We start from the raw sequence: 12703 nt of genomic DNA, 5'->3' as shown, positions 1-12703 counted from the left end.
TATAGGCTCCAAATCTTCCTTCCAAACTATCAGTTTGTAACTTTGCTGTAAGTACATATGACCAGTTAAAATTACTAAAAATGTACCTACACAACTGAATTAATGCTGTCAAAGTATGGGTCAAAGCGAGGTGAGTTTCATTACTCAGTTTCCCTGCAGCATGTGACATGTGCCAAACGTCAATTTAAACTTTCAAAACTTTCTAGGAAAGTAAGTTTAGGATCATCAGGACCAATAATGGGATTGGAATCACCATTTTTGGTGTTTTTCCCCTTCATTGGAGGCTGAAAATAGGATATTACCCACCGCCTACCAATCAGCATCAAGAACTGAATTGTGCTAATAGAAATATAAATACCTACACTCTTCAACATTTCTAGATCTTCAATATTCTTTACATCAAAAATATTTACTGCCAAGGAAATATTCTGTCGTTCCACTGAAGTAGGGAAAAGCGCTTTTCTTGATAAATTCGGTACCAGTTTCAAAAGCATGCTTTTTCTGAATGGAATACATCTTTCAAGTCTGAAAACCTAGCTCCTACTGTAGAATACTGACATGTAGCAGTATCATCAGGAATATTGAGCATGTTACTAATTACTGGAAAAGTCTCTTCAACAGTTATTTCTGATACACTTGAGTATGTGAACACTATCAAGAACAAGATAAATGACATGCAATGAATTAAATGGGTTTGGAATACAAGGTTTTAGAGAACCACCACACAATATTTCAAGCTTCTTCTGTTTGTACTATGATTGTCAGAAATCATGCACACAACTTCAAACCCTTCAAATCCAGCTCAGAACTATTTCCTGACACTCCTAAAATCTTTCAAGCTTTACACGTCAGTTTAGAACTGACGAAGACTTCATCCAACATCAATGTCACAACTTTATCATTGTGTTGGAGAATTTTAGCTTTCTCCTTCAAAAATGCTTTTTTGAGAAGGACCAATATCAGTCCTATTTGGACGTATTTTTGTCAAAAATTGTCCTAAATAGACAGGATGTGGTAAGGTCATCACATGTGTATTCCTCGACATGCGGTAAGTCCCAGGAAAAGAATAGTACAAATTTGCTGCCCATAATACCAACTCAGAAGTATATCTCACGTGCTTCAGTAAACTAAGTTCCAACTGTTCTACTGCAAACTTAATTTTATTGTGCTTCAGTTTTTCTTTTTCACAATCTAAAATAAGGGCTTTTTTCACAAAGTTTACCAAAATAAGTACTCTATCACTCAGTTGAATACTACTTTGTACTTTATTAATAATTACCAAGATGACTTACCAGAGTTTCGAATTTGCTCCATCTGTCATACTGTCCTTCACATCCTAATATAAACCTTAATTTTTCTGCAGGTAAAGGAACGTTTTTAATATGCGCTTTCAATTCTAGGTCACTCATCACATTAAAACTTACCACTATTGACGGATTTTCTTGGTCTTGAAGTTTTAAGAGTACAACACTATCATCTTTTGCAATCACACTGAATGGACTCACATTTCTCTTCTTCACCTTTGTTGTGAAAACATGAAAATTAACTATCTTGTCCTCTTCACACCAACTTTTAAACACTTCTTTGTCTCTCTGTAGCAACTACTGTTTACGCTCTTCAGAGTCCTCCTTTCTCGAGGCAAACTTATGATATTATACGAAGTCTGATTTTTAAGTATGGATGGATAGGCATCAGGTGCTAATTTAGGATTCTTCCTAGGAATGCGAATCGGTTGACCATTCTCAACGGGAAAAAATCTTCATGCACAATACACTTATGGTCAAAATGATTGATGTAGGCAACAATCTTATTATTTACAGTGATTTTTTTACGATGAATGCAACGAATCCATTTCTCTCGTAAGACTTTGTCCTTCGGAAACGTGAAGGCAGAAATTCCCGAAGAATTGCCATAATTAGACTTACAGAGATGTACAAAACACGACCGACTCATGTTAAACTAAAATATGTACATTACATTCTAAAACGACACTAATAATCCTAACAATAGCTCACGAACCCAAAGATAAACAAATACATAACCTATACGTGACCACGTATAAACAGGAGATAAACTATACTTAGTATATTACAGTTCCACTACTAGTCTGGCCATGCACGTAGACTACGGTTGGCCCCTACTAGCAGCACTGTCGACTTTCTCGCTGATAACTGCAAGCTGTCCGGAATTGTTACATGAAGTATTTGCTCGAACTAAATTGTAGGAAGGTATGTACTATATTTATATAATTTCGAGTGCTGCCACCTGTATGATCTTGGCCTTTAAGGACATAAAATAAATTCATTTTCATAAATTGGGGGTTTTAAGGGACATTCATTACTTTCTTACTTATATTTTTTATTGTTGAACATTAATTTAACTTCAGAATATGAATCGAAATTAAACAGTTTCATCATTCATTAAAATTCTTGATGATTTTTTAGAAGTTAATTTGACTGTAATTTTATGACTAGTGATAAAAATGAGAATGTTTTTCCTTTGCGAGATCAGGGATGTATTCCTATGATCGTCGTCCGAAAGGTGTACTGTGCACTTTCTTCCCGCTAATAAAGAAAAAAAGAAGTAAAGAGTAAAATACTGGGAGTGAATTATTCACTCAGAATAAAGTGGTTATGTAATGGAACAATGCCATTTATGCAATTTTATTTACCTTCTATAATAACTGGGCGATTTAATTTCATAAGTTTAAAGCTAAATTTCAGAAAGTTGTATAGAAGAAATTCTGACCTTTTTATTGAATAAATCCTTGAGTTGAATCCAAAAAGATTCCTCTGAACTGAAAGATGTTTCTCTCCCTCTGTAAACAAACACGATCCAATCGTGAATGAGCTCGTGATTGGGATGCGTGCAGTTGCTTGTTGACTTCGCTTGGGAGTAGTTGGAATCTTTGCTTATTTGACTGAACCTTATGGGAGTGTACTGTGGCTGAACGAACTTTTTATGTCCAACTTCGATGGGATAAGTTTTCTGTGTAAAACTGGAGTATATTGCCGTATTCGAGGTAGGGTATAATAAATGTTATTCCTTGCTGTAAGGTATTGTCAGCTGTTGTTAGAAGTTGACGTTTATTCTGTATTTATATTGAAATAATATTCCTTCGCATTTTTGTGGGAGGATGTTTTTGGGGATAAATTCGTAGGAATGGGACTATAAGGGTGTATGAAACAATCATTATTTGTGTGTTAAAAGTTAAATAAGAGGTAATAAAGAACCACAGGGACGTTTAATTGTGTTCGACACTGCTATTTATTTCGATTTCCGTCTTGTTTTTCGGCGAAATTCACCTCTGTCATTACTGTCAGATACCTTGTTTTTCTTATTTTCGGATAGGATGTTAGTCTGTAGCTTTGACATTGAAGTATTCTATCGAAAGTTGGTGTGAATGTTTTGAATATGTAACTTACAATGCATATTTAAAACAGTTAATATTTCAAACAACTGAAAGAATAATTTTTGATATTCTCTGCTCGTCTTATAATCTCAACTATAAGTTTATGTAATTTGATACTGTTGATTTGATCGTTGCAGACCTTTGTTGGTAAATTAATCTTGCTTTTTCATGATCTTTTTAAATGGACCTAGGTTGTTCCACATTTGTATTTATATCTGCATAGTTCTATACATTTAAGTTGTATGGAAAGGGTTATTTTTCAATTCTTGTGCATCTGTATTGAATTATGAGTATTTTAATTTTCTTGAATGTTTGTAATGCTAAGAGAGCATTAACTAAATTATTATAAGGTAGTGACAATTAGAATATTTAGTCATGAAGTCTCTTTGATCAAAGCATAGATTTCAGCCATTTAGCACTAATTCCCAATCCCAAATATTGTGTTATCTTTTACTTAATTTTTGTGCATATGTATAACACATTTTGCATTACACTTTTATCTGCATGGATAAGGGGCTGACTATCCACTTCTTTCCCTTAAAATCAGCAACTCCCACTATGCAGACCATCTGCTGTAATACACAGTTCCTGATCTGGGGCTGTCAGCTGATTAGGTTACACTTTCTGCATTCTCCTATCTTGCATTAATTATCTTTTAAAACTATTTAAATGTTGTATTGTATGCATGGCAGGCTCCAAGCAATGTATCATACTGATATTTCTAGTCCTCGACTTGAATATTCAGAAATGGTGATGTTAATGCTGGGGATGATAATATTGCAATACTAGGAGAGGGCATGGAGAAGTCAGAAGTGGTATTAGTGCTGAAAAAGGCAGTGAAAATTGCTGTGACCTTAAGGACATCCCTTTAAACAAATGTGACTGAATTATATGGTAATAATTGTAACCATTCCTTCATGTTGATCAGAAATAGTACCGTATTTCCCTAAGGGATGATCAGCATTTAGTAGATAATAAATGAAGTTGGATGTCACACCATTTGCTAGACTGCGGTACTGGAAATGTTTTGTGTTTGTCAGTCTTAGAAACAAATGATCCTTATGTGATATTTCATGTTAAGCTGTTGCTGCTGTTAGAGAAATTGAGGTAAACTGGTCCCCTATACATTTTAATTACCGGTATAGTAAAAAACAGATTCTGTTCTGATGTTGTATGACAATCTATATATATGACATTAGGCTACATCATTTTTGTGGAATGTTGTTTCAGTGGTTATTTGGTGTATTTCATGTTTCACACTTGTAACAGCACTAGGGGAATAATTAATTTTTCCATTTAAGGAGTTTAACCTTGTGCTCAGTTACTCAGTTATTCAGCTATTCAGCAATATACTTCTAAAATTAATAAAGGTAATACGAACCCATAGCAGTTAAGTTTATCTGTCTATGAAATTACCAGTTACGTGCCTAGGGTGTTGTCCTGTCCAAACTTGCTCAGAAAATAGAAAAATCCCATAGCTCATGAACTATCTTATTGCAGTGTGTTGACCTCCATATTCATGTGATTTGATAGCTACAGTTTGAAGCAAATGATCATGATTTGAATCCACTCTATGCAGATTTGCCAGTTGTGTTCTTCACATGTGAAGCATCTTCTCAGATGGTCTTTTTACATTTTTGTACCGATATAGTGCTGGTAATTGTTCTTTATAGCCTAGATATATATAATCTAAGGATTCATATCCTTTTATTTCATACGAAAGAAAGCGGCAACATTTTTAGAGAGATTTCACCTACAGGATTTTCAGTATCACGAAGTCTGGCTGCTTGGCTGAATGGTCAGTATTCGGCCCCTTAGTACAGAGGCTCCTGGGTTCAATTCATGGCCAGGTTGAAGATTTTAGTTCCTCTGATCAGGGACTGGGTGTTTGTGTTTGTCTCGATACTCTCCTCTTCTTACACACAACACATTTCACAGCGAGCCACTACAGAAACATGCAAGAGTTAATACGTCTGTCCATGTAGGGTTGGTATCAGGAACGGTATCCAGCTGTGAAGCAGAGCCAAGATCACATGTGCACAACACAGTTTGCATCCATGACTCATAATTCAGAATATGATGATGGCAAACATAATTGGCAGTCATATGGATTTTAGATAGAAACAGGTTCAAGGAAGAACATTTCAGGGATCATTAATGAACAAGGGGAGTGTATATGTGAGGACTTACAAAAGCCAGAAATATTCAGACAGCAGTATGTAAAGATAGCCTTGTATTAAATATCAAACCAGTTAGTAACTTTGCAAATGTGTGTAATATAATCAGAAAGAATGCTTTCCCAGATCTAACACACAACACATGTCAATCTCATTGGCACATACCAAGCATATGCACAGTATTAAACTCAAAACCATTTCTAACCACTGCTTCATATTTCTGTGATTTTCCACACTCTTGGCACATACCAGTAATATAGGATTCATTATACACAACCATTTGAAGTATTTTTTTTCAGCAACAATATAACTAACCACGGCTTCATATTTTTTCATCTTACCACACTCTTGGCGCATATCAAGCAAATAGGATTCATTATTTATATCACAAACAACTGCCTCTTCCGTTTTCAGGAACATTTGAAACAGCTTTACCTGTACCCAGTAGCAAAAAGTCAACATTGGCATGGTAACTACATTCTTTTATCTATGCAGGGTTTTGTCACTTGCCCAGTTGCCAGCCCTGCGAGTTTGTCTCCTGTCAAGCAAGTTACCGTAATGTGCTTCTCGATGCCACAAGTTCCTCTCCTTTGCAGTCTGCTGAGAGTTTTATCAGTGTAGGGTTCGGTTTAGTCTAGTGTTCATGTGTTTAGAGCTCAGTGTGTTGTTCTAATGGCATTTTCATTACGTAAGCATATATATATATATAATACTATCATAAAGAATAGGAAATCTTGTGCGAAATCACTTCATGACTCAGTGCCAGGCAGGCGCTGGCTGCATTACAGCAAAGTGCTTCTCGGGAGACAGGCTTGCAGCGCAGGCAATCGGGCAAGCGACAGTCTCCTGCATAGATAAAAGAATGTCCCTGTACATTATATTACACAAACATTGGTTAGGATTTGCGAAGAAAGTAAAACGTCTTGCCCTGAGTGCTGCAAAACTTTAGAACCCTGCTTTTACCACTGTCCGCCTCCGTAGCATAATGGTTAGTACTATTAGCTGCCATTCACAGGGGGCCTGGGTTCGATTCCTGGTACTGCCAGAAATTTAACAATGGTAGAAGGGCTGATATACAAGGGCAAGGATATTTTAACATATTATCCTTTATAACTGAAAGAAATATTTTGTCATTGTACTTAGGATAAATGCTATGTGCTAATATATCAGCCTAGAGCTCTGACCAGAAAGAATCTGTTATCTAAGGTTCAGTATTGGATGAACTATATCAAAAAAATTTTTGTTCTAAGTGATACATATGCTGTGGGTCAGTATTTCTCCCATCAACATTGCCACGTACCAGCATTTCAAGGTGCAACAACGATATGTAGGTTTAGAAATTTACATGTTATCAGGCTGTTATTCACCCAAAAACAATTGAACATGATTACTATAACTTTGTGTCTTGAATCATAGCAGGTAAACAAAAACTTACACATGTAAAATAAGTTTCAGGTGTAACAAAACGGTTACCAGTACTTGTTTATAAATTAATTTAAATCTTTACAGGACTTGACATTAGAAATTATTCATTAATAGTGTACTACCTAAGATAGTACTGTGCGTGTCATACAGAATTTCAGTAAAATTGAAATCCGATAGATCTTTTGATTTTTACTGTCAGGGGTATAGTTTCATAGGCTATAGGCCTACATTTTTATCTGGTTTGTAATTTTTAAAATTATTGAAACTTTTGGAAAATACACCCCTCTGCCTTTCCTGTAAGGTAAGATTATGATTTTTAAAATTGTGTTATGGTTTAACTTATCATGGAATTGTATGTTTCTAATGCAACCTTATTGTATTTATAACAACTTCTTGAAATGAACTGTAGTAGAGTATTAGCAGGGATGGTTGCCCAGTTATACTTCCTCTTTAAATAATAATCACTACAACCGTACAGGCCACGAACCTACTACGCTGGCGTAGTAGCGGGAGAGGTCATACTCCCATGTGGCCCGTCCCAGATGGTAGATAGCGGAGGGGGGGGGGGGGTCCTAACCGGTTTGCCGGTGGACTTGAGGGGGGAAAAAAACTCTCGCGGACCAAACAAATGACCCCCTGTGGGTGGGTGGGGGGCGCAGACGAAGAATACACCCACGGTATCCCCTGCCTGTAATTAGAGGCTACTAAAAGGGGCGACCAAGGGATGATCAAATTTGAAGCATGAGACTACTTGTATTTAGTACCACCACGCGAGAAACACCATGGGTCGCTTTTACTTGCACATAGTACCACTATGTTAGGTACAAAATAGGTTTGTGATTAGTAGTGACAGTGTGCGGCTCGGGATGCATTTTACAGTACCTGTGTGGTGGTGGTGGTGGTGGTGATTATTGTTTTAAGAGGAAGTACTACTAGGCAACCATCCTCTATATAACACTAATCAGAGGGAAAAATGGAAGGGGTCCGACACTTCGAAAAATGAAGATATCGGCCACAGGAAGACAAGGGCCACGAAGGGCGTGAAAATGAAAGACTCCCTAGCCCTCGCAAACCTAATAGCGTTGGGGTCAGAAATGAACAACAGTTGATCAAGCAAGGTCGGATAGGATAGATGAAAGTGAGGAGCCTGGCACAAGTAAGTGGAAGCAATGCCAGGACTCAGCTGAGGGCCCTGTGGTCGCCAACTCACGCTCCAAAGTTCAGATCCCCTGGGGCCCCTTTTAGTCGCCTCTTACGGCAGGCAGGAGATACCGTGGGTGTTATTCTACCGCCCTCACCCACAGGGGGAAAGGGGGACAGTACCTGTGATTCGTACCCCTCTATGAGCGACACCATGGGATGAGCAACACCACGGTTCTTCCTTGCCTATGCTTAGTACCCAGTATGTGAGGAACACCACGGGATAGTGAGAGTCCCTGTGGTTAGTCCACTTATGTGAGGAACACCATAGGTTTGAGTTGCCTGTAAATAGCGCCGCAATGTGCGAAACACCATAGGTCTGTGTTACATGTGCGCATTACATTATCTGTAAATAGTACCCTAATGTGTGTGTAATACCGCGAGTCTACGCTAATTTTGATTAGTACCACAACGTGACAAATAGCATGGTTCTACTTTCCTAGCGATAAGTACCATTATGAGGGGCCGATGACCTGGATTTTGGACCCGTTTCTACTACAAGCATCATCGATTCAGTATTGTGCTTTAGAAGCAGTCCTCTGGTCAGTAATACTATTGTTTAACGCTAGTTTCTGGGAATGTGGGGCATTGCGGGTCGGATCCACTGATTGTTTTAACTTCATACCCATCCATTCATTCTTTGTCCTCATGTTTTTCAATTCTGGTCAGTGGAGGATAATGGATTTTTAAATTGTCATAACATTTTGTCTCGTTTTGTACCATAGTGGCCGATGACCTAGATGTTAGGCCCCTTTAAACAAGCATCATCATCGCAACCATATAGGAGCACTTTTTTAGGTTCTGCACTGTCATCTGTAGGGTATCCTACTGTAAATTGTGGAAAGTACATTTCTTTTAAGAGCATCAAACTGCTGTAATTATGATCTATTGATTACGGTACTGTCCTTGTTGGAACCTAACTACTTTTTCGATAATGTATATCGGTGTTAGAAATATGATAAGAATTAGAAACATTTTCATCATAGATCCAACCCATTAAACTTTAAGTTGCATGTAGAAAGACAGGAGCATCAAAATCAACACATAATAGGATAAACACAATGATAGTTCAGTGAGGGAAGAAGGAGAAAGAAAACACAGGAGGACATCTTCATATACTTCCCCCTTCAATAAATAGATGACTCTCCTCATTAGTACCAGTTCTTCTACACCCATCTCTTCTTAGTCCCTGACAAGCTAGTTTTTCTCTCCTATCTTCATCCAGTGGGCAGGCTGCAACACTGATTGAGGGATCCTCGTGATTGATCTTCAGTCTTAATTTGAGAAGTATGAATAAGAAGAAAGACCGAGAAATAGAAAGAAAACACAGAGATGAGGACAAGCATAATTGGCAGTCATACAAAGTTTGGTGAAAAAGGGAATGATATGTATAGGTACTTTAAGGCTGAAACAGGTTCCAAGAAGGACATTCCAGGAATCATTAATGAACAAGGGGACTGTGTATGCAAGGATCTTCAAAGGGCAGAAGTATTCAGTCAGCTGTATGTAAAGATTGTTGGTTACAAGGATAATGTTCCGATAAAGGAGGTGACTAATACTAAAGAGGTATTAAAATTTCCCTATGATAATGACATTTACAATAAAATACAAAAGTTGAAAACTAGAAAAGCAGCTGAAATTGATAAGATTTCTGGGGATATACTAAAGACAATGGGTTGGGATATAGTATCATATCTGAAGTACTTATTTGATTGTTTGCGTGAAAGAGCTATACCAAATGAATGGAGAGTTGCTATAGTAGCATAAAGCTGTCCGATTCATTGGCTGAATGGTCAGTGTTTACGCCTTCGGTTCAGAGGGTCCCGGGTTGTACACTTCAAGACTTGATTCAAGCCACTGAAGAGGGAATTTCTGTTGCCCATTTCTGGGCAGATATTGTGTGAAACATGTTTTGTGACATAAAATGTACTTTATTTTATTTATATATAATACCTTGTTTATATTTTAAGTTTTTTTCAACACTCTGACACGAAATAAATAAATCGTGTCTGATTAATTAATTAATTTATATATTCACGAAGCAAAAGATACAGTTATACTGAGCAAATTTCACATGCACTGTCAACAGACTATTTAACAAATGTAAACTTTTGTAATAAAATATAACAAACATAACAAAATATAACAAGATCAGGTAGGCTACACAGCCTACTAATAACAACTTTCCAAATCGAAAACCGTGAGAATGTCCATGTTCATAGCAAAGTCGTCGTGGGTCAAGATGACGGTATAATCCCTTCACATCACTTATCTTTAAGTGACTATTTACATCCCTCTCGAATATGCTTTTATTTTATGCTATATCAAGCTCTTGTCTCCTATTAATATTGTTAAAGAGTGTTGGGAGACGGATTAGGAAAGATCGTTGAAGTATTGAGTGCTGAGTGTGGGAAATGTGGAGAAGGTCTTTGGTTCCGGTGGAGCGGGAAGGAACACGGAGAGAGAAGAGTGAGACAGGATGTTCCGAGCGGTAATGCCCATTTAAGATCCTGTGGAGGAAACTCAGGTCAGCTACTTGTCGCCTGATGTGCAGCGGTGACATATTAATTGCCCTTAATACCTGCTGCGTAGACATATAACTGAGTTTAGGGTTTCTGTTCCTTACAATTGCAGCAAAGGAGGACACTGCTCTGTCTAACTGGTTTGTATTGGAGGGGGAAGCTGTTGTCGAAATCGGAGAGCAGTAGTTTAAGAGAGGTTGAATGATCGTGAGGAAGAAGTGACGAAGAGCAATGGGGTCAGAAATTTCTGTGAGTCATAAAGAATTCCTAGTTATTTCAGAGTCTTGGTTGTATATGTTTCTATGTGGATCTTAAATTATTGTAATTTTGTATCGAATATTACACCTAGGTCATTAAAATCAACAGCTGTTTTCATCGACTTGACAGGTGCATATGACACTGTTTGGGACAGGGACTGTTCTACAAACTATTGCAAGTTGTACCAAGTCGAGAAATCGTGGATCTAATATCTAGCATGCTTAGTGAAAGACAATTCGAAGTGTTTCTAGGCAACACTAAAAGCCACAAACGAAAACTAAATAACGGTCTACCACAGGGATCTGTCTTAGCACCATTGCTATTCAATTTGTACTTTCATGACCTACCAAATGCAACATCAACTAAGTTCATATATGCTGATGACATTGCATTGGTAGCACAGAGTAATAACTTTGAAGACGGTGAACAAATTCTGATGGAGGACCTTGAGAAGATGTCAACTTTCTTTAAGACCTGGAGATTGATCCCCAGCACAACAAAAACTGAAGTCTCTTGTTTCCATCTAGCGAATCATGCTGCAAACTACAAATCAAGAGTTCTGCTCAACGGACGAAAGCTGAGGTACAACCCTTTCCCAAAATATCTTGGAGTCACTTTAGATAGAACCCTGAGCTACAAAGAGCAAATCACTAAGCTTTCACATAAAGTCACCGCAAGAAACAACATACTGCATAAGCTGTGTGGTACCTCCTGGGGAGCCTCTGCTGATTGTCTACGTTTAACTGGCATTAGCCTTGTCTACTTGGCTGCTGAGTACTGTGCTCCTGTCTGGTCGGAAAGTGTACATGTGAAGAAGGTAGACACAAAATTGAATGATACAATGCATTGCATTACTGATACCATCAGATCAACTCTGTCACTGGTTACCTGTGCTGAGTCACATCCCTTCACCTCACTTAAGACGGAAGCAAGCTCTACTAAGGGAAGCTAAGAAAATCTTTGTATCACCCTCTTTGCCACTGCACCAGGAATTCTGCCACCCGTCACAGCAGCGACTTCAATCAAGAAGACCAGCAAGTGTCACTGCAGGGCAACTCATTGCGGATGGGTTTGACGTAACTGAAAGCTGGAAGCATGAGTGGTCAACAAAAACATTGGGAACAAGTGCCCACCATCTTGATCCCACAAAGAAGCCAAACGGTTTTGACCTACCGAGGAACTTCTGGTGCCGTATCAACAGGTTAAGGACTGAGCATGGTTGTTGCAATTATTTCAGGTACAAGTGGGGTTGGATCAGTTCACCAATGCGTGAGTGTAACCTGGAAGAACAGACGATTGAGCACCTGGTCCAACATGTCCTTTTCATTCGTACCCTGGCACTCCTGATAAATTGTTCGCTTTCACACCTGGTTTATCTGAATGGCTGAGAAGGATAGACTTTAAAGTTTGATTCTGCCTTGTATATATATATTGTATAAAATCACCATACGATTAAATAAATAACCTAGGTCATGCTGTTGCGTAACTACGGTGATGGGCTTTTAGAGTTGGTAATATGATGATATAGATGTTGATTCCCACAGGGAATCTAAAATATTTGCTCCGAATGAGTAAATCTATAATATATATAGATGTTGATTCCCACAGAGAATCTAAAATATTTGCTCTGAATGAGTAAATCTATAATATGTCGGTAGAGGAGATTTACATAGTGTTATGGTCATGTGGCTGCATTTCTGTGGATTGGG

The 12703-nt window shown here is 38.0% G+C and overlaps 1 protein-coding gene across 2 annotated transcripts in view; it reads left to right on the top strand.

The window, feature by feature from the left end:
• The first annotated feature begins 2865 nt into the window (after positions 1-2865).
• The window catches only part of sky (GTPase-activating protein skywalker), a 392630-nt gene continuing 382792 nt past the window's right edge, over positions 2866-12703 (top strand). For both annotated transcript variants that reach the window (XM_067151605.2, XM_067151606.2), the window contains exon 1: positions 2866-3022. The gene's annotated coding sequence lies outside the window, so the exon portion shown is untranslated. The remainder of the gene's footprint in view (positions 3023-12703) is intronic.

The sequence above is a fragment of the Anabrus simplex genome, chromosome 7 (genome assembly GCF_040414725.1).
Source record: "Anabrus simplex isolate iqAnaSimp1 chromosome 7, ASM4041472v1, whole genome shotgun sequence".
NCBI classification, from domain to species: domain Eukaryota; kingdom Metazoa; phylum Arthropoda; class Insecta; order Orthoptera; family Tettigoniidae; genus Anabrus; species Anabrus simplex.
This window is presented reverse-complemented; position numbering and strand designations above follow the sequence as displayed.